Here is a 25,237-nt window from a genome sequence, read left to right on the forward strand (position 1 = left end):
AACAGTATATTCTCTGTTTGGTTGTGTGTTTTTTGCAGATGAAATTCTACCCTGTGTAAAACCTCGCTCTACTGCCTAGAACTCATTGATATTTTTCATATGACTATTTCTTTGACTTCAGTAATCATTTCAGTGGTGTTTCTTTAAACAGGATTAGCTTCCACCCTGTGCTGGGGGGCTCTGACAGCATGTTGCCTTCAGTGGAGTCCACTCTTGGTTCTGCTTAGAGAAAAAGACCCTGAAGCACAACACCACCATCTCTCTGAGTCTCTTGCTGTTGATAACCAAGCTAAAGAATGAATTGTGCCAGTGTGAGAATGTTGCTGTGTGCTCTACCAAGAGTGTGGCAAACAACATATTTTCAGGAAAACAGGACATATGAAATATCTCTTGTTGCCCTGAGAGAAGGCAGCCCAGAAGCCCACTGCAGGTCTAAGAGACTTTCTCTCATAGTCATACTGCTGTAAATTAACTATACTAGTACTGAACTGGAGCAAATCCTAGATGTGGAGAGAATGCTTTTAATCCCTTTATTTGGGGTGGGTCGGGGGAGGGAGCACACGAGGGGGGACATACCTTTGCCCAAACTCCTGTAGTAATGCCCAGTTAAAGACCAGTTTAGGAGCAGGTATCACCACTGACATTCCTATAGACCTGAAGTTTAGCTCTCTCCCTGGAATCCATCCCTTGCTAATTTTGAATGGTCTATCATTGCCTTAATATCTGCATCCGCCTCTCGGCTGGGGAGGTTGGGTTGGGCACACGTTATGCGAAGGCTGGATTCTCCCCAGGCCCATACAGCAGGAGATTTGGCAAAGAGCCGAATCCATTTTGTTGTGAGTTAACTTTGTTTGTTCCCCAAGTTGGATTTAATGGATTCATTGTTAATTTTTAGAGTGTGCATGTTTGTCCCCCCCGGTAGTGAATCTTTCAGATGTTATTTACCTAAGGGGGAGTAGAGGCTTTTGCAGACTTGCTCTTTAAAGGCGAGAGAATTACAGTACTTTCTCCAATGTAAATCAGGCACCATCAATTACAGTGAAAGGTGACCTGCAAGTGTGTTTGGGGGTGGTGGGAGAGGGAAAGTCAGAGGCCTTTAGAAATATGTGCTGAGTGCCCTAAGTATCCAGGGAGGACGAGGGACATTCAACACATTTGTCATGTACCTTACCTTTAGTTTTCTTTTTCAGGTATGAGTCATCCAGACCTGCCACAGATCACTGACTCCAGCTCCATGTGCTATATTAGTACTGGTTATTTTGGGGCCATTCAGCACATAATGCTAAGGCACTTTTAATTTATATATTTTGTAGACAGGTGGCTTTTGCAATTGGTTATGGATGGCTCCTTTCACCTCTCAGGTTCTGGCTTTTAATCCAGCCTAATCATGTGAGTAACTAGAAGTTTGTTACCCTCTGAGGGCTGTGTGAAATGAGTTGTTGGTCTCGGTCCAATTCTTGGTGGACATGTCTCCGTATTACGAAACCACCATCATTAACTGACAACATTGTTGGCAGCATCAGTACAGAAGTCAAGGTGTAGGATTGAACTATTTGCAAACTCATTGAGGTGTTTCTCTCCTCCCTCTCCGCTCCCTTCTTCTGTTAGGGTACTTATTCTGTGGATAAACTTCATTCTCCAGAGTTGTTAATCTGCCATGCCTTTCTGAGCACTAAATTAACACACTCACAAAACTTGCAAATCACCTCTTCTTCTTTGACCCCAGCGAATGGTCAGTTTATGCCTGGGAGCTTTGGGACTGGTAATAGTTCCAGTTTTATTAACATCCGGTAAATGCAGGTGCTATTCTTATAAGTGTTGAGGGTGGGATTTTTGAAAGAGCTCAACACTGGCCTATCTCTGCTCTCATCAAAGCCAATGTCCATTGACTTCAAAAGAAGTAGAGTTAGACCAACACTGATCATGCCCCCCTCTCTTCGTTTTTGATAGCTCATTTAGCTACTTGTCGTGTTACTGTTCTGCACTAATAAGTTCCACAGTTAATTATATAGTGAATGAACAATGAATTTCCATCCTTTAGTTTTCGGAGTTGCTTTTTAGGTTTGAGGTTCATATGATGCCCACAATCTGTTCATGCACCTTCCCCGGGCATGAAAATCAAGGTCATTGTACAGGACCTGACCTTGCTTCCCCAATGGGAGCAAGATTGAGGCCATGGTCCTGATATCCCATGGTTTTTATAGTCTGTGACAAAATAAACTGGAGCAGGTGAATGTGCTCTTGTTCCCTCTTACTTCGCTTTTGTATCCTTAAATTGCCTCATTGAGGTTAGACGTGGTAGCGGATAATGTCAGTCTCCTGTATTTTTAGAAATGTGAAAACTGCCATTGGCATAATAAGGGGCCTTCTTCAGTCTTTGTCCTTTCTTTCTTCTAGCAGTCGACCCTACCACCCCCACCCTCATGCTTCTATCCAAACCCATGCGGCTGCCACTGCTCTTGCACATTCCATCTGACGCTCAGGTTTAAAAAATAAGCTTCCGGTCTCAGAACACTGGCTACTGAGAGAGGCCTGTGCAACCTTAATTCACACTGCCCACTCCATACCTTGTGTGTGTGTGTGCGCATTGTCATAGTGTTGAATTACATGGTCACATCCTATTTTTTCCACAGGACCCCTGTGATGATTTGAGGGATCTCTGTAAACTGTATGAATTCTAGTTGATAATATGAAGTTGTATCATGAAATGTCTGCATCATGGAAAGCTTCTGTATGTGTATGTACCATGAGCTGGCAGGGTTCTGTCATGTCTCCCCCAGACCACCAGAGACAATGGGGAATACTTACAGTGCTTTGAATGGACAGTAGAGACGCTAAAGGAGTTTGCTCAAGATTGAAAAAGCTACTTCCTCCCCCGTCTGAAGAGACGGGGGATGAGGAGAGCAGCAGAAATTTACCATACATAGAACAAAAGAGTCAAGGCATTGCGGGAGGGGGCGTATATAAGCAGGCTCAATCACACAGAAGAACTTGGGGCATGACACAGGAAGTCTTGGCAAGATGGAGACAACCAGCCATGATGAGCGAGAAGCACTCCAGCATGTTGATGTCTGATGAGGCAGGGTCCCCTGCCTCTCTATCTGAGTCCAGACAGTCCCAGGCCTTCCAAGGAAAGGGTGGGATTCTGCATTTAGAATGTTTTTTGTTTGTTTGTTCTCTAAATGATCTGTACTGTCTTCTTTTTGTGTTAAGAGCAATAATGTGGTATCGTTCTGTGCAAAGTGTCCGTGTTACATGCTTTACAAGTACCATCTGACCCAAAAGGCTCACATCTTTGGTGGGATTCTGGGAGAGATTGTATTGTGAGCTACAGCCCTGAGCCCAGGGTCTAGGTCTGCTCCCTGAGATTGTTCCTGGAGACCCCAAGACAGAAGCAGTGCATAGACTCCATTCAGGCTCTGGGAGGCTTAAAACACCTAGGGATCCAGAAGCTGGAATTCCCTTACAGGAATCTGGTGGTCAGCTGGTTGGGGAGCCCAACTGGATTTTTGACACCTCTGCCTCTTGCAGCACACGGGTCCTGCTCTGGGGATGAATACAGGTTGTGTAGTGCAGAAGGCAGTTGTATGTAGCACCCCTGTCTCATTTGTTGACTGAGTCCCTGTCAAGGCTGATTTCCCACCCTGGCACTTCGAGTGCAGAAGGTGGTGGCCCACAAGGACTCTAAAAATTAATACTAGTCACTCCAGGCTTGTATTAAACTCCCAAGGTTACAGCTTTTCTCTGACCTTGGATTGGTAGATGCTGCCACCACCCTTTGAGAGCCCAGGAAGGCACACTTGGGAATTCCTTCCTTTGGGGTACCCTCAAGCCCTTTCACTGCCCCCTCCCCCTTTGGGGAAGAGCTGAGAAAGGAAAAGAAAAAAAAGAAATCAGTTGTTGCCATCAGCTAAGTAAAAAAAAAAAGTGTACAACCTCTTAAGAGACAGAAATCCAATCCTGTTCTTAAAAAAGGTACAATTTATTAAAAAAAAAAGAAAATACATCTGGAAACTCAGGCTATTGCTAGATTTTAAAAGAGTAACTACAAGGATTAAGCACCAAGAATAGCTCTCTTGAGGTCCCGCTTAAAGGTTACAAGCAAAACAAAAGCACCTGGGGTTAGCACAGAGGAGTCCACAAGCCATAAAGAAATAAACCTAATCGCGTCTTCCTAGCCATTTCCTGATCTATATCTGGGGTTTCAAATAAGTAGTTTCTAGGTATGATATTGAGGATTTTTCATACCTGGCCCCAAGCTTCTTACAGCATAGCTCTGCTCCGTCCACCTCTCTAGCCGGTAGAACCCCCACAGATGGACAAAGGGGGAGTTTTTTCTCAATTTTAAAAAGTTCTAGCCTTCCCATTGGCTCTTTTGGCCAGATGCCCACTCCCTTCCTTTTATCTATGCATAGCAGTGAGACTTTTTAGCCCTTTATAGGTAAAGCAAGTAGAGAACAGCTACTAAGAGGGATTTTATAGCTAACTGGCTGGCTGGGTGTCCATAAAAGGGAGCTCCCCCCACTTCATTTATCATAGTCCCCTTCTCAATTCCTTATCTGATGTCTCCCTTCCCCTCATTCACCCCTTTATCTGATCTGTGCCTGCACCTCCATTCCCCTCTTCCAATCACACCCCCGCTCACTTTCCATATCCCCATCCCCACTGGCTCCAATCTCCTTCTCTGGGATCCTTATCAGTGCTCCCTTCCACTTCCTTGTCCCAATCATAGACCAGCCAGTCCCAGTTTATCTCATGCACCATCTTCCCATCAAAGCTGTCTCCCTTCTTCTCTGCTCCACTGGTTCTCAACCCTAGTTTCTTTGCCTACCCACTCCATCTCCTCCTCCCAGCCTCAGCTTCCCTCATCTCCCCACCCCTTCAGCAGGTCCAGCTCTTATCTTCTCTTCATTCAGTTCAGGTAGCTTCCTCCTCACTGCCTGGCATTCAGTGGGAGCACAGGAAAGACTGGTGCCCTGCTCTTAGTTCTGGTGCTTGGACCTGGGTTGGCTCCTAGAGCAGCTAGCTGGGTGCTGCAATTGCAGGGAAAGTCCTGCTCATCCCCCTGCAGTCCCAGGCTGGAGCATGCTCATTGCGGATGAAATCTTCAGGGGATTAAGCTGTGAAGCACTAGCAGTCTGTACTGAGCATGTGCAAACTGCAATTCTTCTGATGCTTAAAACTTGGACAAACTTTGGCAGGTTTTCACTGGGATGGCAAAAGGCACCTCCTGCCAAATTTCAAGTCTCTTCTGCACAGCAGTGTGGCACTAGAACTTCTCAAAGAAAAGGTCATCAGAATGTAATATGGCCCAAAACAATGTATTTTTCCCTATCCCTGTTTTCCGGAATAGCTGAATTTTTTTGGCTGAAATTTTCCAGAGAAGTTCAGCCTAAGGCAGACACCTGGCATAGAAACTTCAGCCTGAATGGTTAAAGTATGGCGAAGTTATAAAGCAACTGAAAACAGGGGTGTTATGATAGGAAGTGTTAGGCACCCTGTCATAAACGTACAGCTAAGGGTAGCAGAAAATCCCTCCTTTACCTGTAAAGGGTTAAGAAGCTCAGATAACCTAGTTGGCACCTGACCAAAAGGACCAATAAGGGGAGAAGATGCTTTCAAATCTGTGGGGGAAGGTTTTTGTTTTGCTTTTCTTTGTGTTTTCTTGGGAGGCAGAGAGGCACCAGGGCAGGGAAATCCATCTCCTCCAAACAATCCTGAAATGAGTCTCTGATATTACATAAAGTGTAAGTAAACAAGGCAAGGCACATTAGGTTATCTTTTGTTTTAGCTTGTGAATTTTCCCTGTGCTAAGAGGGAGGTTTATCCCTGTTTTTTGTAACGTTAAAGTTTTGCCTAGAGGGGAATCCTCTGTGTTTTGAATCTGATTACCCTGTAAAGTTACCGTCCACCCTGATTTTACAGAGGTGCTTCTTTACTTTTTTTTCTTTATAATAAAGTTCAGTTTTTTAAGAATCTGATTGGTTTTTAGTGTCCTAAAAACCCAAGGGTCTGGTCTGTGCTCACCTGGTTTACCTATTTGGTTGGCAGATTATTCTCAAGCCTCCCCAGCAAAGGGGGTGAAGGGATGTGGGGGGGGATATTTTAGGGAAACAGGAACTCCAAGTGGTCCTTTTCTTGAATCTTTGTCTAACTCACTTGGTGGTGGCAGCAGTACCCATCCAAGGACAAGGAAGGATTTGTGCCTTGGGGAAGTTTTTAACCTAAACTGATAGAAATAAGCTTAGGGGGTCTTTCATGCGGGTCCCCACGTCTGTACCCCAGAGTTCAGAGAGGGGAGGAAACCCTTAACAATAAGGTGTGCTCCCAGCCTGCGTATAATCACACTATACTTTCAAGTGGTACCTGATTTATAATCTGCCATTTGGTTTATGATCTGTTAGCATTATGATCTATTAAAGTATACTTTTTAATAAATCACATGCTGGTAATTGACACAGATGACCAAAACCATGACGTTTTTGACCACTTCTGAACCACAGATTTACAGCGAAGCAGGCTTGGCGATCATGTGAGTAATAGAACAGAGTGTACCTATTGATGGATTGTGTTCAGCACCACATTTCAGAGCATACCCTTGGGCTCAGATTTCCAGCATATTTTATTTGCCTTGACCTTTGCTCAGACTTTAGAATGTTGACTAACCACCTCATGCTGACAACGTCATTAAGCATTTTGGAGAGAAATCTATGCAAAGGCTGAGATCATCTGCGGACTTTTTAAAATGTCTTAAATGCTGCAAACTTTTATGGAATATTAACACCATGACCTTTGCTTCACAGCACTGATAGAGAGGGAAATCTCATTATAGCCACTGCAGTCTAACTTCAGTTTGACTCTATTTTGTTTTTTCTTTCTAAAAACCTGCTGAAAATGTAATTCAGCCCTTAAGGCGAAGGTATTTTATCCTATGGTTTTATGAGGGTTTTTTTTATTGCAGTCTGAGTCATATTTCACAGAATGGTAGACAGCTTTGTAACAGCTTTTGGAGAGAGCCTGGAGTAGAAATACTTGGACCTCCATAGAAACCCACTTCTTTCTAAATGCTGTGGGTAATATGATAACCGAACCCACACAACAAAGCGTAATTACTCACCTGTGCTATCCACAAAACTCCCTCAAACAAAAATTGACAAAAGGTGATATTCTGGCCCCTGGTTTCAGTCATGCAACCCATTTAAATCAATGAGCTTTTATGGCTGTAAGAGCAGTGTTTGGCTCTAGTGTACTATATCAAGGCATCACGTTTGGATACTAACACAGAGCCAGACCTTTAAATGCCCACCTCACAAATCTGGGGTGCTCAGAATTTTTGTTCACCCTGTTATAAAGCAACATCCTAGCTGTTGTTTTGGCTCTGCATTCAGATTCTGTTAGTGAGGTATTCCTATTTTACTGGCCTTCAGGTAAATGCATTGGTTGTCAGTGCAACTACATCCCATGAAATGAAAGAAAATATTTAAATCAGTTATTTAGAAACCATTTAAGGAGCTGTCTTCAAACAGGCCAGTTAATGAATATTAAGAATCTTAAATCCTGCTACTTGTCTGTTTACAAGTGTTTAGCCCCTGTATATTTTCCAGGAATACATGGTATAATCATTTGGTGATTAGCAGGAAAAACTGTTAATAGTTTGTTACAATGGCATTACCATAGACCAGTAAAATCATTACAAATTACTAAATCTAATCCCTTGCCAGTGTGTCAATTAATTTTCCTCTCACCAATCCATGAGGAAATCTTAGAGGTTTTCCTTGAGTTGATTTCTTCTTGGGTTGTCTTTGTTTTTCTTAGCTGTCTGTGACAGTTGGCATACAGAGATGGGCAGGAAGAGCTGAGGAGTGCATGCTGTTTGAGTACAGTAGCTGAGTGGCATGGGTGATCACTTTAGAATTTTTTATACTCTTCTTCTTATTTTCATGAAATTATAGGAAAACTCTCCTTCTCCCGGCTTGTTGAGATTCAGGTTGGCTACTGTCATGCTTTCGTCGGCTCATGTCTTCAGGGGTTGATTTTGTTGACATATTCAGCTTTTGATATGTAGTCTGTTTAATGAATGTGCAGCACACTTCTAATTGGCTGTGTCCTGTTGGGGAACATTTCAGATAACTTCTAGTTTTTGAATTTCCTTTTGATTCTGTCCACTTTGGGAAATGTTCCTTTAGTTTTATTAGCGTTCAACAGGAAATTAAAAAAAAAAAAAAAAGTCAAAACTCGTTCTTTATAAAAGAGTTTTAACTTTAAAAACAGTCTTTTAAAAAAAATCAATAATTCGTAGAGTCTTTAATTACTATTTAAGCTAAAGAAGTTGTTAATACTTCATAACAATTTTTGGAGAGATCATTCTTCTTGTCTTCCTGAGCTGGGAGAGGGAGTTGCTGGAGCACTGACAGTAATTAATTAATTAATTCCCCATTAATATAAATAATCTATACTTAAATGGCTTTTACATTAGTAATCAGCTGTACTAGATGGAATGCTTCACGAATGTGCATGCCATCCTCGTGCAGGGGCCATGCTATTCTTTTCTGTATCATTCCAATTTTAGTATGTGTGCTGCAGATTACATATCAGGTTGGTACATAAAGCATTTTATCACTTACATAGCAGTGATATTAAGAAACCACATGCTCTTTGCATTTAGTTAAAATACTTTCAAATATGCCTTTCAAAATGGTTTGCCATTTCAACATTTAAAAAATAGTCAATGGTTTTTAACAAAACGTTTTCCTACTACACACATTTTTCTCTAAAATTTTAAGGGTGCAGAATTTTCTTGAAAAGGGGGGCTGGTAGAGGCCATACGCACTAAATTTCTAATCTGCTGGGGGGGGGTGATTCACCCAGGACCCACCCCCAGCCTGATTCTTCCTGCTCCTGACCTGCCTCTTCCCTCCCCACCCCTTCCCCCTCACGCGATGCACCTTCGCTCCTGCCCCCTTCCCCGCAGTGCCTCCTGATGCCGCAAAACAGCTGATCCGTGGCAGGCGGTAGGTACTGGGAAGGAGGCAGAGGGCCCGACAGTGGCAGGAGGCTCTGGGGGGAGGGGGAGGTTCTGGTAGGGGGGGCTGCCGGTGCGTGCTCAGCACCCACCATTTTTTTCCCATGAGTGCTCCAGCCCCAGAGGGCCCGACAGCGGGCAGGAGGCTCTCCAGCCCCAGAGCACCCATGGAGTTCGCGCCTATGGTAGAGGCCCTCTTTACAACCTAGATTTATTGTTCTGATAACAAATCCCCACATTCCTTTTTGGGGTATCTGTATAAAGAACATCTTTACATTCTTTTTCAGGACCAGGTCTTCCCTAAACACTTATCTTTACAAATTTTCTGTTCTTGAGATAAGGAATTATATGTATTCCAAACTTATCATTTATACAAGAGGGAGGTATCCTGGTCTAGATAGACAGGGCCGTCCTTAGGCATATGTGGCTGTGTAGGGCACCAGAAAATTTGGGGCACCCATCCTGGCTCTTCCTATCCCTGTTCTGACCCTTCCTGTAGGCTCCCACAGCTAGCTGCTGCAGTCTGGTGACTCTTACTCCAGAGGGGATCTAGTAACTTTAAAAGTGAAAAAGCTTCCAGCCTGCCAGACCTATTAGCACAACATTGAAACTGTTAAAGTGCCATTCAAGTGGTAATGAAGCCATTTGCCAACCCCCACGTATATGAAGTGAGCTGTAGCTCACGAAAGCTCATACTCAAATAAATTGGTTAGTCTCTAAGGTGCCACAAGTCCTCCTTTTCTTTTTGCGAATACAGACTAACACGGCGGTTACTCTGAAACCACGTATATACTGTCAGTTTCTGAATTTACTGACAAAAGCAGTTGTGCATTATATAATATTTACTCAGAACACATTAGTCTACAGGACATTAGTTTAAAATTTGCTTTAAAAATATTTCATTAGTGTGTTGCTGGAGATTAAAAAATCATATCTCTAAAAAATCCTTGCATAGATTTTTAGATGCACAATTTGAGTATTCATCTTTAGCCTCAAATGCTTGGATCTTCAGACATATTGTTTTTTAAATAAATCCTTCAAAAGACCACCCTTATCTAAAATACACATTTCAATTTTAAATACTATAATACAAAAATCTTGCTTCCAGTCTTCCTGTCCTTTCTGTTCTCTTCTCCCTTCACATCCCTGTTGAAGAGAGTCCTTAAAGGGACAACACCCCTTTCCTTCCAGATAGCTGGACAAATGAGTTTCCCTTTCTTTACTTCTGACTATCTGATGAACTAGTTTTAAGAGAACCCTCCAGCAAAATCAGTACCTTAGTAAGATATGAAATCCTTTGTTATGCCTAAAATCTTTGGAAACACATTTTTTAAAGTTGGTGAAATTTCATAAACATGTCTATTGTTATGGAGATCACACAGTAAATTAGCGTTCCCTTTTTCTAAAAGCAATGAACATTGTTATGAACACACTAAACCTCTGTGACTGATTAATATTAAATAATGTCTTTGTTTCAGTGAGTTAAATATGTAGTAATCTGGAATAATTACTTGATGGCTTCAGAGTACATTTAAAATATAAAATCAACTTAGAAATACCGATTAAGAAAATGTAAAACAGAAAAGAGCTGCATCGTGTATTCCATAATACTTAATGTTGTATTCAGCAGGACAGCTGACTTGCTTTTACTGCAAAGTTTTTGAAAATAAATCTCTGACAAACTTCAGGGTATGTCAAAAAACCTGTGACTGACTTTTTTTATTCCCAAGTTTAGTGCTTTTAATTAGGTACCTTCTGCATGTCCAGTCTTCACCATCTGGCATGCAGTGGAAAACATGTTCCATTTTCTTTAGAAAGAAATTGCAGAAATGTGTTTTTTTTTTTTCAAATGTCATTTGCTTCATTTGGGTTCAGGGATTTGGCTGGAAGGGGGTGAGCAGGGAATGGAGGGAAGAGAGGAGGGAGACAGTGGGGAGAGGGCAGGGCCGGGGCAGAGTAGGGGCGAGGCCTGGGGCAGAGCAGGGGTGGAGTATGGGCACGGCCACAGGCAGAAGAGGTGGGCTGGGAAGCTAACCTCCCCAAGTGGCAGCTTCACCCACTGCCCATGACAGCAGGTAAGAGCGGGTCAGCTCCCGCACGCCCAGTGCGCGCTGCAGCCTCCTTAGGCAGGGGCCGTATTCACAGAGCCGAATGTGCCAGCACCGCACATTCAGCATGAGGGAGAGGATACAGGGGTCTCTCTGGGAAACTGTGACTCTCCGCCACCATGAGGCGGGCTGGGCGGCTCGGTATCCTTTGCTGCCTCGTCCCTCCCCTCCTGGGCTGCAAGCCCGGGCTGCCGTCGGGCAAAGGGGCACCAGTTTAATAATACTGCATAGAATCATAGAATATCAGGGTTGGAAGGGACCTCAGGAGGTCATCTAGTCCAACCCCCTGCTCAAAGCAGGACCGATCCCCAATTAAATCATCCCAGCCAGAGCTTTGTCAAGCCTGACCTTAAAAACTTCTAAGGAAGGAGATTCCACCACCTCCCTAGGTAACGCATTCCAGTGTTTCACCACCCTCCTAGTGAAAATTTTTTTCCTGATATCCAACCTAAATCTCCCCCACTGCAACTTGAGACTATTACTCCTTGTCCTGTCCTCTTCTACCACTGAGAATAGTCTAGAACCATCCTCTTTGGAACCCCCTTTCAGTTAGTTGAAAGCAGCTATCAAATCCCCCCTCATTCTTCTATTCCGTAGACTAAACATCCCCAGTTGCCTCAGCCTCTCCTCATAACTCATGTGTTCCAGTCCCCTAATCATTTTTGTTGCTCTCCGCTGGAGTCTTTCCAATTTTTCCACATCCTTCTTGTAGTGTTGGGCCCAAAACTGGACATAGTACTCCAGATGAGGCCTCACCAGTGTCGAATAGGGGGGAATGATCACTTCCCTTGATCTGCTGGCAATGCCCCTACTTATGCATCCCAAAATGCCATTGGCCTTCTTGGCAACAAGGGCACGCTGTTGACTCATATCCAGCTTCTCGTCCACTGTAACCCCTAGGTCCTCTTGTGCAGAACTGCTGCTTAGCCATTTGGTCCCTAGTCTGTAGCAGTGCATGGGATTCTTCCGTCCTAAGTGCAGGACTCTGCACTTGTCCTTGTTGAACCTCTTCAGATTTCTTTTGGCCCAATCCTCCAATTTGTCTAGGTCCCTCTGTATCCTATCCCTACCCTCCAGCGTATCTACCTCTCCTCCCAGTTTAGTGTCATCTGCAAACTTGCTGAGGGTGCAATCCACACCATCCTCCAGATCATTTATGAAGATATTGAACAAAACCAGCTCCAGGACTGACCCTTGGGGCACTCCACTTGATACCGGCTGCCAACTAGACATGGAGCCATTGATCACTACCCATTGAGCCCGACAATCTAGCCAGCTTTCTATCCATCTTATAGTCCATTCATCCAGCCCATACTTCTTTAACTTGCTGGCAAGAATACTGTGGGAGACCGTGTCAAAAGCTTTGCTAAAGTCAAGGAACAACAGGTCCACTGCTTTCCCTTCATCCACAGAGCCAGTTATCTCATCATAGAAGGCAATTAGATTAGTCAGGCATGACTTGCCCTTGGTGAATCCATGCTGACTGTTCCTGATCACTTTCCTCTCTTCTAAGTGCCCCATCAGTTCTAAGGATGGCCCTGTAGATAGGACACTCTTTTGGTTTGTTTGTTTCTTGACCCAAGCTTCTTAGAGTTCCAATCTGTGGTAGCAATTAAACGTCTATTAAGTATTTTGTACAAAGCACAAATTCCAATAAGCATAGTATAAAAGTTAAGGCAAAGTAAAGTTAGGAAAGCTGCTTTTGAAAAGTCTGTGTAAACACTCATGGGGGTCATAAACCATTTTATGGTCAAGGAGGTATTATCTTTCTGAGCCTTAGCCAGTTTCTGGATGACCGAAAGCCAGAGGTAAAAGTAAGCCGGTACGCCCCGGTACAGCACACCGGCAAGAGCCGGTGTGCCGTATCAGGGTGGATCGGCTTCCCCAGGTGCAATTTAAAGGGTCTGCGACTCCCAGCAGCGGCTGGAGCCCCCGGCCCTTTAAATTGCTGCCAGAGCCCCGCTGCTGGAGCCCTGGGGTAGAGGCAGCGGGGCTGGGGCGGTGATTTAAAGGGCCTGGGGCGGTAGCGGCGGCCGGAGCCCTGTCCCCGGAGTCCTGCTGCTGGAGCCCCGGGGAAGCGGTGGTGGGGCTCTGGGGATGATTTAAAGGGCCCAGGGCTCTGGCCGCCGCTACCTCCCAGGGCCCTTTTAAACTGGTGCCAGAGCCCCTGGCTGCCGCTGTTACCCTGGGGAGGGGGAAGGAGGCACTTGCTGGTACAGGGTGGGTCAGGGCTGGCGCTGACCTCCCCAGCCCCGTACCAGTAAGTCCCTAGACTTACTTTCATCCCTGCAGAAAGCAGAAGCCTTCTGTAATTTCTTTAATTTGCTTGAACATATTATAATATAACTAACCCATACACAGATGTTGTTTTCAAGCATCCTGGCAATAACATACTTGTAGGTATATTTTAATATTCTGTAAAAGGGCACACAAGTTTGTATTGACCAACATTACAAAAATGTTACAACTTTCATTAATTTTTGCATCAATATTGAGGTCTGTCCCCCACAAGAGTGCAAGAGGAGGCATAGCTTTAAATAGCTTCCTTGCTAAGGAGAAATTTAGCTAAACATTCCCATTGCTCATTAAGGCAATATTGGTTCCTCTCCTTCTTTTTACCTTTCAATTAAACACACAGCACTTTACACCCGTGCTGTGCAAGGTCAAGCCAAGAAGCAGCACTGCAGAGTAAACAGGTGAGAGGGAGTTTATAAATAGTTAAGAGGATAAATATGATCTTTAATACTGGAAATAACCTTCGATCCTGGCAGTAATAGGGACTAGTGGGGTCATCTTTTTTTTAAAAAGGTATTTTATTTGTGAAGACGTTTTTAACTGAGTAAAGTGGAGGGGCCAGCTGAAAAGGTAAGGGTGAGAACTGAACAAGTTTTCATTTTCACCAAAGTGTCAAGCAATTTTTCATAGAAAAGAGAAATCGATGGGAAAGAGTTGGAGACAAATCTTATACTCTTCTTTAAAAAATGTTCCGACATCGGTGTAGAGAAGGGAGTGTGTTCAAAAGAGACAGGGTATGTCTACACAGCAGCTGGGAACTGTAATTCCCAGCATGAGTAGACATAAACTCTCTAGCTCTGCTCAACCTAGCATGCTAAAATAGCAGTGTGGCCATGGTGACAGCTTGAGCTAGACACCTGAGTACGTACCCAGAGGGTTGGGCGGCACTGTACTTGGGCAGCTAGCCCCTGCCACTACAACCACAAAGTGACTCTTATGTGCTACCTTGAGCACAGCTAGCCCATGTATGGGAATTACACCTCCCAGCTGCTGAGTAGACGTACCCACAGTTAACAGGACTATTCATGAGCATAAATTTCAGCATATGTCCTATGAGATTGCAGTATCAGGGCCTTAGTAGCTGTAACTTCTAAAACCAAAAGTTTCTGAAGAAAAAAGAATTGGACATGACAGCTAGTATTAGGGAACGGAACAGAATAATCATCTTTTTTTTTTTCTTTTCTGAGCTAACTGAATCTTTTTCATTTATAGTAGATGCCTGTTTATCTGTATCAAATTAAGTTCTTGGGTTTTCTTCAGATAAATGGGAGTCTGGTAAGGTCTCTCATGTAGTAGTAAGTCAGTCAATCATATGGAATATTACAGCTGGTTGGCAATTTTTCAATGAAATGGTTTTTCATCAAAAATGCCCTTTTGTCAAAACTGAAACTTTTTGTGAGAACACATCACTTTCAGGAATGTTTTGGAAAGGTTTCTCAAGGCCAGGAGGGAATTTCTGATCAAAACCAGAGAGAGATTCAGAGCAGGGACTTGACTCCTCCAGGTATCCCATCCAACAGGTGGATGCCCTAACCACCAGGCAGGTTGCGTGTGGGTGTGAATTTGAAAGGTCTGTTTTATCCAGACACGTTACAGGAAAATCTTTGATATCTCAAGTTTTCACTCAACAGGAAAAAAAACATTTCCCAGTGTGACACACTGTACATCAAAGTACCACCCTGGAACCCCCATATTCACTATGGTGATATATGTTTTGTACAAGTGTACCTTGTGAGGTATCATTTTAAAAGTCTTGATCTGTTGAACATTAATATCTTTTTGGATTGTATGTGGTATCATTGTATGTGAAGTTATGAAGTATTGCTACTGAAATATGTTGTGAGGTTGGGAACACCCGCAATCAGCCTTCGTTACAACAAAGCCAGACAGTGCTAATGACTCATCAACACCCATCAAGAAAAGAATCCACTATCCCAGAGACTCCTTAGAGAAGGCAGGTATGCAGTGGAGACTGCTTGATCAATGGGGACTCTCTGATCCCCACATCACAGCAAGGATCTTTCCAGTAAGCTGGAAGAAAATATAAAAGAGTGGAAGTGACATCATCACTTGGCCTCTCCCCCCACTCACCTCCAACTCAACACCTGGAAGAATGTCTGGAGGACTTTGAAGAGAATTTGGTCCCAGGCCAGAAGGGAATCTGTGTATTGAGGAACTGTAACCTTCTTGTAATGTCTGTCAGGGTGACAAAAGCTGTTTTAGTCTAAGCAAGAGTTGAATCAAAGTTTAGGATTTAGAAAGCTTGTTTACTTTTTATTTGCTTAAGGTAACTATCTCTGACATTTATGGCTAGCACTTCTAATCACAATCTATTTTTCTGGTGTTAATAAATCTGTTTTACCTAAAAGAGTGTGTTTTGGTCGAAGTGTTTGGGAAATCTCAGCTCAGGTTAACAAGAGATGTTGCATATCCACTACCCTTTTGTCGAAGTGGTGAACTAGGTAATGAGTAAAAAGAAAAGGAGTACTTGTGGCACCTTAGAGACTAACCAATTTATTTGAGCATAAGCTTTCGTGAGCTACAGCTCACTTCATCGGATGCGAGTGAGCTGTAGCTCACGAAAGCTCATGCTCAAATAAATTGGTTAGTCTCTAAGGTGCCACAAGTACTCCTTTTCTTTTTGCGAATACAGACTAACACGGCTGTTACTCTAAAACCTGTCATAGGTAATGAGTTTACACTGGCTAGGCTTCTGACCACTGCAAGACAGTGCAGTTCTGGGGTGCAAGGCTGGAGAGTTGTGGGGAATAGTCTGGAGCATCTTTATTGATGGTTCATGAGTGGCTGATCATTCATGTAACTCAGTTGGGTGTGTCCCTGCCTGTGGATGTGTGTGTAAGTGCAGTACCTATCAGAGGTTTGTAGCTTGACATCAGCATCACCATGTAAGAGGCAGCCCAGGTTGGTGGGACAGAGGGCTCAGTGGTCCCACAGTCCAGGTTGCACCCCATGCCACCCATCCAGCTCTACTGGAGAACAAATACAAATTTTGATAATACAGTATTCAATTTTTTAAGATTATTGGATAGTTAGTCAAAGACCTTCTCACCCCCGCCACCAAAACCCTGTCGGGCACTGTGATAAATTAAAGATTTTGACCCTCCTTTCATGGGTGGAAAGTTATCAGTAAAAAGGATTTGAAACAACTCCCACTGTCATTATTCATCAGTATAAATAGGAATGTGCGGTTAAAACCAATAAGAAATGTTTAAACAATGTTGTTGTTTTCCCTGCTTAACATCTAAGCAGAAGTCGGTTTAGCTGAGAAATGCATTGATGCAAATCCATCAGACCGTTTGTATGCATTATGTAGTGTGGTCTGGTAGCACCCATGCAATAGATTTGTCATCTTTTTCAAAGGGGTTAAACACAGCTATAAACATTCACTCACTTCAAATCCAACAAATCTGGTAATTTCATTTATCCCCTTGAAACAAATTTTTAAAATATAACTTTTTTTCTTTTTCTTAAATTACCAACTAACATCCAGGGAGCTGAAGATTTTGAATCTAATCTTTGGGTAGCTAATCTTAGCAGCACTGATAAGGTTGGAGACGACACAAGTTCTATAAACGAGAGAACAAGAAAAGGCTTTTGAGTGGGGAAGGATGGTTTTCTGGCTAAAGCACTATTTGGCACCTGGGGTCTGGATTATATTCCCAGCTCTGTCACATTCTCCGTGTGCTTTGCCCAAATTCACACACCCAATACTTTCAAAACCTCCCACTAAATTTGAGTGCTTTGATTTTTGGTTGCCCAACTAGAGGCACAGAGGGTCTGAGAATCTGAAATCAAAGCTGCTCATCTAGCATGATCTAGCCCAAAATTTCTCATCTTCGATAACCAAAAATGAAGACACTGACAATGAGTGGATACATTTAAAAAAACTAAACCTATCTGTGCCTTAATTTACCCATTGCAAAATGTAGAGTAGAGCTGGTTGGGAATGGGAATTCCCATTCTCTGGGGTAAGTGCTAACATTTCAGATAGAAAATATTTGTTTGATTCAGAACAAAAAGTGGAAATTTGGAAATTTCTGAAAATTCTGAAAAATTTTGATTAGGGACCATTGAAATGTTTTGTTTAGACTTCATATTTAAGATATATAAACATTATATTTATATAATGTAAATGAATATAAAATTAATGTTTTAATATATATATAAAAATAATAAAGAAATTAACTGAAACAAAGTCTTTCAACTTTTCTCATTGGAAAATTTTGTTGAAATTGACACCTTGTCATACAACATTTTGATTTAGAAGAAACTGAATTCTTCAGCAAAAAACGGCTCAGTTGAAAACTTCTCAGTCGGCCCTAATGTGAATGTTTACCTTCCTCGCTCCAAACCTTTGTGAGTCTTAGCATTCATAAAGTGCCGTGAGAACGTCATATGGAAGGCTGTTCTGCAAATTATTATTTTATTACGGGCATGGATGGATAAACAAAAATAACAAGCTTATCTGAAAACCCTACAGTAATACCAAGGCAAGCACTGGAAGAGGTACTGATCTTGCATATCTAATTTGGGCCCATCTTAAGTGTCCTGACACTTCTCCCCCTTTCTGTCAATTTTGGGGACTTTTGTTCAGCCTGCTGTGTGGATAGGCGAACAGTAGAGTCATTTCTCCAGAGAGTCCCCCACTCTTGGAAGGACTGAGTTATGAGAGCAGGAATGGCTCAAATCTACTGCTTCTTGATTGTGGGAGATGTGTGAATGTAAGCAGCTCTTTCAAAGGGACAACTATAATTGAAGTATTAAAGGAGCTTGATATTATTAATGACCTCTGCTGAAAAGCACTGTTGAATTACCATCTGTTAGCTCATCACTGCCAAATCCCTGCAAGACTGGGCTGGCTGAATATAAGCAGGCAGAACTGCTAGCTTTGAAGGCTTGTGAACAGGGGGAAGCTATTGTGAAATAAGCGAGGGTGTGAATTTTAAAACACTAACTTTCCATTTGGACACTTATTTCACACTAAGACAACCTTTTTGCAGTTTATCTTAATCCACAAAAAAGGCAGATGGTGTGTCCATACAGGGAGCAAGTATTAAATAGCTATTCCAGGCCATTTCCTTGCGTGGACAAGCCCTTGAGTTTTGTTTTGTTAAGGCTGGTAGTGGTAACGTTAATGGTGTACAATTTGCACTGTCGTTTGTGTTAATGTTTGAGACCCTACTCCTCTTTAAAATCAATGGGAGCTCTGCTTAAATAATAAGGATTACAGGATTTGGTCCAAAAAGAAAAGGAGTACTTGTGGCACCTTAGAGACTAACCAATTTATTTGAGCTTAAGCTTTCGTGAGCTACAGCTCACTTCATCGGATGCATACTGTGGAAACTGTGGATTTGGTCCAGTATTTCCAGAACTGGGCACATTTCTTGTTGATCTAAATCATGAGCCTGATACTTAGAGAAGTAAAACAATTAGCTAAATTAGCTTCATCACCACTAGAAACATAGCAGAGCAAAACTTGCAATGTGGAAAATGACAACATTAATAGGAAGCGTTAGTTTATACGTCTCAGACAGAATTCCATATTATGCATTCCAAAGATGGCTATTTTTTTCTCCTCCTTTCCCATATTAATCAGAGACTTTTTTTAAAGACATACAGATAAGAGAATTTCATTGCCAGAAGTGAGTTCCAATGATAGGAGCCTGCCACTGGGAAAGCTGTTTTCTGTAATTATGTGACCTACCCTAGAAGATGACAGTCACAACGTTCCACTGGAACACAACTGTTGTGGGAGATCGTGGTCTTGGGGGCAGGGGGACAGAGAGAGAGAGAGAGTCCCTCAAGTGCCAAGTGCTAATGTTTTGGATGGCTTTGAAAATCATAAGAGATTTTACTTGACTTTACAGCGGGGAAGCCAGTGGAGTGAACAGTGCACTGGGGTAGGTGCTGTTTGTGGCAAGCATTGTTGAGCATGCAGGTGGCTACATTCTCAGCTAGCTGGAAACTTCCATAGGCTCTGGCTTCGCTCCCTAGGAACAGAGAACTACAAAATAATCAAGCCTATAGGTCACGTATGTGGATCACCATGGCCAGTTCAGAGTCTGATTTGAACAGGGCATAGTCTTCTGGACAGCCAAAGGTGGAAGAGGGCATTTCTAGCAGCTGCAGCTGTCTGGGTTTCCAGTAGTTGTGAAGGTCCCAGAAAGTAACAGTCTTGATAGCTGAGAGGCAAACACTCTTTTTGGAGAGGAAAATGGAGGAAGCAATCAGTAGCACTCCATTTTGTTCAGCTTCAAGCAACCATTCTTCATCCAGATGTTGATGCCTCCCAGCCACTGGAATTGGTGATGTCTGTCTGATATAAAGGAAATGTTGAGGTGGATATTCTCCCTGCATGCTGACATTTCAGCCCATGCTGTTGAGTAATCACAATCTATTAAGTTACCTGGCACTTCCCATTGTGAGACCCTGTTTTCAGTGGCTTATACCTTTGCCAAACTTTAACTGTTTAGGCTGAAATTTTCCATGCCAAGGGTCTGCATCAAACTGAATTGTTAGGGGAAATTCAACGTTTCTGAGAACCAGGCTAGGGAAAAACATATTTTTGGCATTCAAAAACAATTTTGGCAGTCTTCTTTGAGAAGTTCTAGAGCCCCCATGCTTTGGAGCAGGAACTTAAAATATGGCAGGAGACTGCCTTTGTCAAAGATGTGCCTTTTGCTCTTCCTATGAAAATCTGCTCAAATTTATCCAAGCTATAAATCTTTGAAAAATCTCATTCACCCACATGTTCAGCTGAGACTTCTTAGAGTTTATCAGCTTAATTGCCTGAAGATTCGGCCTGCACAGGGCATGCTCCAGACCTTCACAACTTCTACATGTAAACAGACTGTGCATGCATCTGTCTCTAGTGTGCTGTCAATGACCTCCTTGCTGGCACCCGGCAGCATGGAGGAGGAAGCTACCTGGGTAAAATACAGAGGGAGCAAGAGTGGGGCTGGAGGCAAGGAAAAGGAGTAGACTTGGAGGAGGATCCTGTTGAGGTTGGCACCGAGAGAGGGTAGGAGTAGGAGGGGAAAAGAGAGGAACTGGGAAGAAAGACTGTGGGTAGGTCTGGCTGGGACTAGCTGGGCAAGGAGGCTGGGACTGGAAGGCACAGAGGGGAGATTGGGACTGAAGTGAATGGAGGAGATGGAGTCAGCTTATGTTGGGTCGGAGGGACACTGAGAATTGATCTCTGTACATATTGTACACTGATACAAGAGTCCTTTGGAAATTGTATGTGATCATATAATTGAAGGCTGTATCATAATGCATATGCACAAGAGGAGCTGAATTAAGGTTGCATGGCCAACCTTAAATCTGGAATTTCCTAATCCTTTGAGTACTTGATTTTGTAACCACCATTTTTCTGTACATGTATAATTTCAGGAAGGTGTTGCAAACCATTGACAGGAATAAAACTTAGTATCTAGAAACAGGTGGCAACCTTAAAAATTAAATGGTAATTTTTAGGATGCATGAAATATGCTATTAGATATTTTTACTTAAAATAGTTTGTTATATTTGCACATTACAAGTTGGAACACGCTGCTTTTGTATTGTTACAGGCATGGACATAAGGTTTGCTGTGATTCTGGACCAGTAGGAATCAGATGGGACCCTCTTTGGCATCTTATCAACACAAGGTTCACGTTATTATTGAACTTGATTTGGGTATCTCAAATGCCAAGGCTCTGTGTGCTACTTGTGTGTAGCATCTCTGGGTTGGCTCTAGAATGACCAGCTGTTACAGTTGTGGTTTGATGCAAAATAGGCTGGTTATAATGAAACGGCCAAACAGTACAGTCTATAGACAAGTTAAGTGTACATAATAAAAAATGCAATTACTGAAGGGAGGGGGTCTGGAAGCAAAGGGAGCAGCAGTTTTTCAGGAACGCTCCGACTGAGGGTAAACATCTGTCTTGTAATTTTTTTTCCCCTGCCTTATGCTCACAAGACACTTAAAAGCTGAGTTTTCCTGAGCTTCTATGGGTTAGTAATATCAGTCTGAAAAGCAAAAATAAAGTCACCACATAACTGGTTTCCAGCATCTGGGTCCTGAGTTCCGAGGGAACTTCTGAACTTGACAATATCCAACATTGGTCCCCCACCTAGTCCCTAGTGGTTGCACATACGTTAGGTGAAGGAGAGAGCTCCAGCTAATATGTGGTGGAGAAACCCATCTGGGTTGGGGCAGGGAAGTTGGGAGGAGTCTGGGGTTTGGAATAATTGTCATGTGACTTGGTGGGAGGGATTGAGAAGATGGGCATGCATTTTTACTGAAGTTTGTCTGAGACACCTTTTTAAAATAATTCACTATGCATAGGTGCCTTTTAGTAGATACATTAAGAAATAAAAATTATTCTTTTAATCATATTAAATTAATTAGATTAATCGGATTAGATTATTTCTTTATTAAGGGAAATTAATTCAACAAGAGATGGAAGCAGGAGAGACTGATTTAGCCAGATTTATCCCACACAAAATTAGCAAGTGTATTAAGGTATTACATCTTCAGGCGAAGTGTTCACAGACTGACCTGAGATCCTGGCTTCTCAACTTCTCAGAGTGGACTTTAACAAATGAACTCTTATATGAGTGTCCTGCTGTAGGGGGTTCTGAATATTTTGTGGCTCTAACGCCATTTGGTCATAATTAGAGCTCATTGAATGATTCTTTGTGAATGTAGCCCTTTGTTTGGTTTTTATAAAGTTGGCAAATAGCTTGTGAACGCTGTCGTGTTGTCTGGAGTAGTTCACGACCATGACTGCCTACCTCAGGGCAGACTATCAAAAACAGGGCAGCTACCTCAAACTGGTGTTATGTTCTATAATTAGATTTTACAAGTCAGTAATAAATGTGAACTTCTGGGTCACTGTATAACAGTCTCACCATGGAGTCACAAAAAGTCCCCTTAGACTCTCCAGTCTATCTTGCCACTCAAGTAAACTGGACTTGAAATACCAGGGAGGAAGAGGAGTTATTTAAGTTAATGTTAGTGGGGGAATAGTTCCGCTATTGTGAGGAACTTTCCTGGCTTCTGCACTACCCTGGTGAAGTAGGCTAGCGAAAGGATCTGAGTCCTTGCTCCCACTTCCTTTACCCAGAGGCCTCCCTGCCCTTGAGGACTCCCCTTTCACTCTCCTGTCTGGCAGAGTCCTCGTAACCCCAACAAAGCTGGGCCCAGGATTCCTGGGGGGCTCAACCCCCCAACCCTGCTGTGGTCACCTAGGACAGGGGCTAAGGTGTCCCCACTCCGGGGTACTCTCTCTGCACTGGGCACTTCTCCTACCCATTGACCATTACATGCATTTGCTTTAAATTGTAAGTTATTTAATCAACAATTAATTTAAAAAAGAGTAAGGAAAAATGGGAAAGGTTAAAGGAAACACATCACCCTGCTCCGTGGCAGGGAACATCACAAACAGTGTCTCTGGAATGTCAGGGCAGTTCATAGTCTGTTCCTTGTAAGTCCCAGGCCTTCTTCTCAGGCCCTGGCTGTGCTGCAGGGATGCTGTGGGTTGGACACTCGCTCTGGTGGTGGCCACACACTCTCAGGCTCTAGGTGGCAGGGCCCTTCTTCCCAGCGTTGCCCCCTCCCTGTCAGGGTTACCAATCCCCCCCACGAGTCTGGCCTGCAGAGCCTCCTGGCTGAGGCGTCTCCCTGCGCTGGGCCCACTGCCCAGGGTCCCCCTTCGCTCTGTCCAGCTGCTCATGACACCCGGCTCTGGACTGCTCCAGTCCCAGCTCCAGCTCCACTCTACCTCAGCACAGCTGCTGCTCTGCCTCCAGCTCCCTGGGCTGCTTCTCTGGCCCCTTTGGCTCTGGTTGCTGCAGCTCTGCTCCCAGGACAGGTCTGCTCTGCAGGCTGCTTCTGTGACTCTGCTCCCAACACTGACCTGCTTCGTGGGCTGCTTTTCTGGCCCCTCTGGCTCTGTTTGCTGCAGCTCTCCTCCCAGGGCAAGTCTGCTGTCTCTGGGCTGTGCCTCTGGCCTTCAGGCTGCAGCTCTGCTCCCAGGGCAGGGTCTGCTCTCTCTGGGCTGCTTTTCTGGTCCCTCTGGATCCAGCACAGCTCTGCTCCCCAGCTCAGCTTGGGCCCCTGCTTTCTCGTTAGCTTGGCCCCACTCTGTCCGACCCAGGCAATTCCAGCTCACACAGAGGACGGGACCTCCCTGGCCTCCTGACTCGCTGGTTAGCCTGCCCGCCCTGTCATTCAGGCTGACCTGGAGCATTGGCCTTTCCCCATTGCTTCTAGGGAATGGCAATCTCAGAGTCCTGATTCCCTATCAACCCTTCCCCCTTTTAGTACTGGGAGCTAGCAACTAAAACACCCCCACTGAATGTTAGTAAGGGGGCAACAGTCCCCTTACATTAAGCACCAATGTGGACATAAGAACAAATGGGTATAAACTGACCATCAGCAAGTCTAGTCTTGAAATTAGACTAAGGTTTCTAACCATCATAGGGGTGAAGTTCTGGAATGGCCTTCCAAGGGAAGCAGTGAGGGCAAAAAACCTAACTGGCTTCAAGACTGAGCTTGATACTTTTATGGAGGGGATGGTATGATGAGACTTCCTACAATGGCATGTAGCTGATCTTCAAGTGCCAGCAGCAAATATCTCCAATGACTGGTGATGGGACAATATATGGGGAGGGCTCTGAGTTACTAGAGAGAATTCTTTCCCAAGTGTCTGGCTGGTGGGTCTTGCCTACATGCTCAGGGTTTAACTGATTGCCATATTTGGGGTTGGGGAGGATTTTTCCCCCAAGTCAGATTGGCAGGGGACTTGGGGGGCATAGGTGCCAATTCTGTGGGTGCTCCTGGCTCAAGCATCCATGGAAAAAATGGATGCTCACCACCCACCAGCCACAGCTGTTTGGCGCCGCCACCGATCAGCTCTTTGGCAGCTGGAAGAAGCGCTTGGGGATGGTAGAGAGTAGTGAGAGGTGGGTAAGTGCGGGCTTTGGGAGAGGGAGCAGAGCAGGGGCAGGAAGAAGTGGCGCAAGAGCAGGGCTTTGGGGGAAGGTGCGGAGTGGGGGCAGGGTCTCAGGGCGGAGCACCTCTGGAGAAAAATAAGTCGGCACCTATGCTGGGGGGGTTTTCACCTTCCTCTGCAGCATGGGTCACTTGCAGGTTTAAACTAGTGTAAATGGTGGATTCCCTGTAATTTGAATTCTTTAAATCATTTGAGGACTTCAATAATTCAGCCAGAGGTTAGGGGTCGATTACAGGAGTGGGTGGGTGAGGTTCTGTGGCCTCCAATGTGCAAGTGGTCAGACTAGATGATCATGATGGTCCCTTCTGACCTTAGAGTCTGAGTCTAACTCTATAAATGGTTACTTACACCAAAAATCACACAATTTTCAGATTGCTTCCAAGTCCCAAGAGACCAGTCACTTACCCCAGATCAACTGGTATCCTAGGTCTTACACCAGAGACAATGCCTGTAGCCAATCCTATAATTAACTAACTAAAGGTTTATTAGCTAAAAAAAAAAAAAAGAGTTATTGAGAGTTAAAGCAGGTAAAATATATGTACGGGTGAGTCACAGTATATGATTCCAAATGGTCGCAGAGATGTAATAATCTGCCAGTTTCCCAAAAGTCTCTGGGGATCTCCGTCTTCTTGTTACTTATTCTGCTCTGTAAGAATCCAAACAGTCCAGAGATGCAGGATCTTTCTCTGAATCCATACTTATGCTGCTTCTTCTCTCAGAAAACAAGCTGACAGGGTCAGCACCCACATGAGCTCTTTCTTAGATTGGCATTTGGAGTCTTTGATCTCTGA

General features: G+C 43.7%; 1 protein-coding gene, 1 long non-coding RNA gene and 1 other non-coding gene across 5 annotated transcripts in view; 1 reads left to right on the forward strand and 2 right to left on the reverse strand.

Moving 5' to 3' along the window:
* The window catches only part of LOC144930222 (uncharacterized), a 264,343-nt gene that overhangs the window by 110,771 nt on the left and 128,335 nt on the right, over positions 1-25,237 (reverse strand). The window lies entirely within an intron of this gene.
* Positions 1-25,237, forward strand: part of LOC144930221 (uncharacterized) — a 453,637-nt gene that overhangs the window by 58,077 nt on the left and 370,323 nt on the right. For all 3 annotated transcript variants that reach the window (XR_013635366.1, XR_013635367.1, XM_078851665.1), the window contains exon 2: positions 21,018-21,095. The gene's annotated coding sequence lies outside the window, so the exon portion shown is untranslated. The remainder of the gene's footprint in view (positions 1-21,017; positions 21,096-25,237) is intronic.
* On the reverse strand, positions 8,487-8,590 carry LOC140907982 (U6 spliceosomal RNA). The gene has a single exon (XR_012157693.1). It is a non-coding gene; the product is annotated as a U6 spliceosomal RNA (small nuclear RNA).

This window comes from Lepidochelys kempii, chromosome 2 (genome assembly GCF_965140285.1).
Source record: "Lepidochelys kempii isolate rLepKem1 chromosome 2, rLepKem1.hap1, whole genome shotgun sequence".
In the NCBI taxonomy this organism is placed as follows: Eukaryota; Metazoa; Chordata; order Testudines; family Cheloniidae; genus Lepidochelys; species Lepidochelys kempii.